Consider the following 6,229-nt stretch of genomic DNA (forward strand, 5'->3'; position numbering starts at 1 on the left):
AGTATTGCTTAATCCATCCACATGGGTAGTCCTAAGTAGAGACAGGCACTGCACTGGAGGACTTACAGCCCAGGTAGGTAAGATAAGACAATAAAAGAAAATAAATCTTTTTTATCCCCATTTTATGGGTAGGAAATGGGGCTCTGAAGAAATTAAGTGCCTTGCTCAAAGCCATACAGGAAATCAGTGTCAGAGGAAACAAGTGCAGGCCTGAGTGTCACAGTGGTTCCTTCCTCTCAATCCCATTTCGACCATCAGGGCTGCTTTCAATTAAGTCTTTTATTGAGGACATCTCTTTCGAGCTATGCTTGGGGTTTTTTTAATTGCTTGTCCCACATGCTGGAACTGTAGAATTATGAGTGTCTCCAGCCAGCTTTTTTAAACGTGTTTTATGATCCTTAATGAGCCCCCCCAGAAAGCTGAGCTACCTCCATGGCGGGGGCAGGGAGGAGGGAAGGCAGAAATAGCAGCATTGTCTGGAGCGGTCCGCGTGCGGTCCAGGTTCACTGAGCGGTGGGTAAACAAAGCTGATTTGCCACGTTTGAGGACAGGCACAATTTTAGGAAATCCAAACACCCTGTTTAGCCTACTGACCTCGAGATAACCTGCTCCAACAACAATGAGGCATACAGTGCGCTGGAGGAGGAGGGGCGGCACTGGGAAGATGCTTTGCTGCCGTAGGAAGCGGGCCAAGCAAAACTCTCTCATCATTTCTGATATCCGCTTGATGAGTCTGTACAAGGAGAAGAGTATCAGCTTGCTGAACAGAAGAACTCTTTCCTGATAGATCCACAGCAAATTTTGATGCTTTGTAGCAGCCCAGGCACCAGCGCTGAGATATGTTCCTGCCTCCATCCTCTTGCCCAAGAACTTGGCTTTTCCACAGGCAGGAATGAAATGGAATCCAAAGAGGTTTTGCACTCCGAGATCACAGCAAATGAACCATCTCGAGTCCACTGAGTGAACTGTGACAGGACCCCAGAACTTGACCCAGTACTCCAGATGTGGCCTCACCAGGGCAGAGTAGAGGAGGAGGAGAACCTCCCTAAACCTGCTAGCCATACTCTTCTTCATGCACTCAAGAAAGCCTCAGAAAATCCTTAAAGCAAAACATTAGAAATGAGCCTCTGTTGGAGTGCTTTCTCCAACACCTTAGCTCAGCTACTATCCAGAAGTCTATCTCAAAGTGACTTGCCTGGTTGCAATGCACAGGACAGAAGGGATGTCTCTTCATTTTCCCTATCTGGAATCCCATTTAGCTACTGGGAGTGCCACTAGCACTCAAAAGGGTATCACTAGTACAATATTTTACTTACCCCAGCATGCTTGTGTTCTTAAAGCCTGTCCTTGCGGTGCATGGGGGTGGGGGGGGCATGCATCCCATGGGGATGCAGTGGAGAAGGACCATTAGAGCTGCTTCAGCTTTGGGGTGTGGTATAAGAGCCTAGAAGGGCACTGTTAGGTGGGCTGGCCACAGCAGTGAGAGAAAAGAAGCACAGACATGCTGCAAGGAACAGTTTCACTGCAAAGCTGTCTCTGCCTCAATCTTTTAAAAAATCATTTGATTTTTCTCCTCCCAGTCCAGGGTCACAATGCACTGGAGCTCCATCGCACCCAGCACTTGGACAAATAACATCAGCACACACATACCACGCAGGAATAGCAACAGCCATGAGTACAGCATCGTAAGAGCAAGAACTCTTGTACTTTATCACCTTGTTGCACTGGTCCTGCAAGCCTGGCCATAAAAACTGCCTTGTAACAATAGCTAATATCCAACCTGTCTGCAGCAAAACACATTTTCCATCTAATCTGACTGTATCGAATCCATACTCACTGAAAAAAAGAATTACTTGGAACAGGAAGAAAGGAGGAACATTGAGCTCTAGGAAAACTCAAAGGAACATTTTATTGTCACGTTTATAATAGAAAGCTGGGGGGTTTAGTTTCGCCTCAAGGTGTAACTTGCTAATAAAAGTCCTGGCAAACCTGCTGTGTATAAGAATCCTGGCCTATGATGTCAGAATTCATTATGCACAGAGGGGCCATTTACAGCCTTGTAAAGTTGTAGACAAGGAAATTGTTGCTGAAATATTGTTTTGAGAGTTTAAAGGTAATCATTCCATTGATGTGTGCACCTCAGCTATGGAACAGATCTGTTACACGGGCTTGTGTACACCGAAAGAGTCACATGGTGTGAGCTGGAAACATCCACCCATGATCTGAGCTGTAAACACCTATCTGCGGCTCTTGATCACACATGCCTCATAGAACTGTTTTGGTTCAAAAATACCTCTAAGATCATCAAGTCCAAACATCAACCTAACACCACCATGGACATTACACCATGCCCCAAAGTGCCATGTCCACAGGTTTCTTGAACTCTTCCAGGGATGGTGACTCTACCACCTCCCTGGGCAGCCTAGTCCAAAACCTCACCACTCTCTGTGGAGAAATTTTTCCTAATATCCAACCTAAACCTCCCCTGGCACTATAGAATAGAATAGGATAGGATAGGATAGGATAGGATAGGATAGGATAGGATAGGATAGGATAGGATAGGATAGGATAGGATAGGATAGGATAGGATAGGATAGACCAGACCAGGTTGGAAGAGACCTTCAAGATCATCATGTCCAACCCATCATCCAACACCACCTAATCAACTAAACCATGCAACCAAGCATCCTATCAAATCTCCTCCTGAACACCTCCAGTGATGGCGACTATTTCAGGCCATTTCCTCTTGTCCTATCATCTAATACTAGAGAGAAGAGACTGAGCCCTACCTCACTATAACTTCTTTCCAGGTAGTTGGAGAGAGCAATGAGGTCTTCTCTCAGCCTCCTTTTCTCCAGATTAAACAATTCCATTTCCCTCAGCCATTCCTTTTAAGACTTGTTCTCTAGACCTTTCATCAGCTTCATTGCCCTTCTCTGGACACACTCCAGCAACTCAATATTATTGAAAGTGAGGGGGCCAAAACTGAACACCACTTTTGAGATGTGGCCTCACCAGTGCCAGGTACAGGGGCACAATCACTTCCCCACTCCTGCTGGTCACACTCTTCCTGATACATGCCACAAAGCTGTTGGCCTGGGCATAGTGCTGGATCATGTTCAGACAGCTTTCAGCCAACACCCCCAGGTCCTTTCTTGCCAGGCACCTTTCCAGTCACTCTGCCCAAGCCTGTAGCATGGCAAGAGGTTGGTGTGACCTCAGTGCACTATTTGGCACTTGGCTTTGTTAAACCTCATACAACTGACCTCAACTCATTGATCCAGCCCGTCCAGATCTCTTTGCAGAGCCTTCTTACCCTCAAGAAGACCAACACTCCCACCCAATTTAGTGTTATCTGCAGGCTTGCTGAGAATGCATGCAATTCCCTCATCCAGATCACTGACAAAGATATTAACGAGAACTGGCCACAGTACTGAGTCCTGGGGGTCACCACAAGTGACTGGCCACTAACTATATTTATCTCTATTCACCATAACTCTTTGAGCCCAAGGAGTCCATCCAGTTTTTAACCCAGCAGATTGTCCACCCATCCAAGCCATAAGCAGCCAGTTTCTCCAGGAGGATGCTGGGGAAATGGTGTCAGAGGCTTTACTAAAGTCCAGATAAACAATGTCCACAGCCTTTCCCTCATCCATTAAGTAGGCCACCTTGTCATGAAAGGAGATCGGCTTGGTCAAGCAGGACCTTCATTTCATGAACCTGTGCTGGTGATCATCTGGTTGCCCTGAATAATGGCACTCAAGATGATCTGCTCCATGACCTTCCCTGGCACCAAGGTCAGACTGACAAATCTGTAATTCCCTGGGTCCTCCTTGTGGCCCTTCTTGTAGATGGGTGTCACATTTGCCAATCTCTACTCAGCCAGGGCCTCCAGACTTATCCAGGACTGCTGGTAAATGATGAAAAGTGGCTTGGGGAGCGCTTCCCTCAGCTCCCTCAGTACCCTCAGGTACTTATGTATAAGCGGTGCAGCTGGTCACTAACCATCTCCTCTTGTACTGTGAAGGCTTCATTCTGCTCTCCATCCCCATCTTCCATCTCAGGGGGCTGAGTAACTAACAAACAGCTGGTCTTACTACTGAAGGTATTGCATACCTCAGCCTTTTCCTCATCCTTGACCACTATGTTCCCCCTTGAATCCAACAAAGGACAGAGATTCTCCTTAGTCCTCCTTTTGTGGCTAGCATATTTGTAGATGGATTTCCTGGTCTCTTTAACAGCTGAAGCTAAGGGCTTTGGCCCTTCTAATTTTCTCCTTGCATAGTCTCATGACAATCTCGTACTTCTTCTGAGTAGCCTGCCCCTTCTGCCAATGACCATAGACTCTACTTTTCTCCCTAAGCGGCAACCAAACCTCTTTCTTTAACCAGGCCAGCCTTCTTCCCCCATGACTCCCCCTCTACTCTTCCCTGGTGAGTCCTCATCTTGAGTGGTGCGTTCAGTTTTGGGCTCCCCAATTCAAGAGGGACAGAGATCTGCTGCAGAGGGTCCAGATGAGGGCTATGAGGAAGATTAGAGAACTGGAGCATGTGCCTTATGAGGAGAGGCTGAAGGAACTGGGGATTTTTAGTCTGGAAAAGAGAAGACTTAGAGGGGATTTAATAAATGTTTATAAATATCTGAGGGCTGGGGGTCAGGAGGGAGGGGACAGGCTCTGCTCACTTGCACCCTGTGATAGGACAAGGAGCAATGATATAAACTCCAGCACAGGAGGTTCCACCTCAACACAAGGAGGAAATTCTTTACTGTAAGGGTCACAGACCACTAGAACAGGCTCCCCAGAGAGGTTGTGGAATCTCTTTCTATGGAGACTTTCAAGGCCCATCTGGATGTGTTCCTCTGTGACCTGAGCTAGACTGCATGGTCCTGCTCTGGCAGGTGGGGTTGGACTCGATGATCTCTTTAGGTCCCTTCCAACCCCTGACATCCTGTGATCCTGTGACTCATCTATCAGCACACGATATACATGATATGATTGATATACCACATTGGGTACAGAATTAAATCCACATGCAGGGGTACCTGTGGGGTCTCTATTTTTATTCAAGAGTTATTCAAGTGAACCTATAAGTTAAGTGAGCCACGAGCTGCCTAGGGAAAGAGGACAGAAAAGATATTTTACCCTTTCCCAAGGAGTAAAATAAAAAAAATGTTCCACACTGGATTGGAAATTTAAATGGAAATTCTATTTGCAAATGTATGCAGGTAAAAGGAATACATTCACAAACTAGGCTCAGTTCTTCACCTGGGGTCACCAGGTCAAATCCTTCCAAAACCCTCCACCCCACTCAGCCTCAGCTGGCCCAGGAGCAGCCAAACTGCCCTCCCACTAGACCCCATGACCACCACGGGCTTCAATGTGCCCAGTGCATACCTGGCAATTCACTGCCAGCCAAGGCCCAGAGAAAGTCTCTCCCCCACAAACCATAAGACAACCACACACATGTCCCAACGGAGAGAAGAGAGAGAGCTATGGCTGTACACTCCCTTAAACAGAGATATAGAGGAAAACAGAGTAGAATAACAGATTACAATATCCTGGGACAAGCTGCTCATCCCCCCTGGGACTCTCCAGCCTCTGGAGGACTTTTCTTTATGGTTATACCAATTAACTCCTGATTTCCCTGGACTTACAACATTATGCATATGTGTACAGTGTTCAGACATGAAACAAACTGGAAGAAATTTTCACTGCCCTCTTTTCATTCTACATTTATCCACCTGGGAGGGGAAAAAAAAGGGGGAAAAAAGGGAAGAAAATAAATGTTTAAATATTGAATATGAAGAAGTAACAATAGAAACCAACAGATATAGAGCAGGTTTCTAAATCATAGAATCATAGAATAGTTTGTCTTGGAAGGGACCTTAGACATCACAGTATCACAGTGTCACAGTATAACTAAGGTTGGAAGAGACCCCAAAGATCATCGAGTCCAACCTGTCTCCACAGACCACATGACTAGACCATGGCACCAAGTGCCACATCCAATCTCCTCTTGAACACCTCCAGGGATGGTGACTCCACCACCTCCCCGGGCAGCCCATTCCAATGACGAACGACTCGCTCAGTGAAGAACTTTCTCCTCACTTTGAGTCTAAACCTCCCCTGGCACAGCTTGAGACTGTGTCCCCTTGTTCTGGTGCTGGTTGCCTGGGAGAAGAGACCAACCCCTTCCTGGCTACAACCACCTTTCAGGTAGCTGTAGAG

Source organism: Dryobates pubescens, chromosome 9, assembly GCF_014839835.1.
Source record: "Dryobates pubescens isolate bDryPub1 chromosome 9, bDryPub1.pri, whole genome shotgun sequence".
Taxonomy (NCBI): domain Eukaryota; kingdom Metazoa; phylum Chordata; class Aves; order Piciformes; family Picidae; genus Dryobates; species Dryobates pubescens.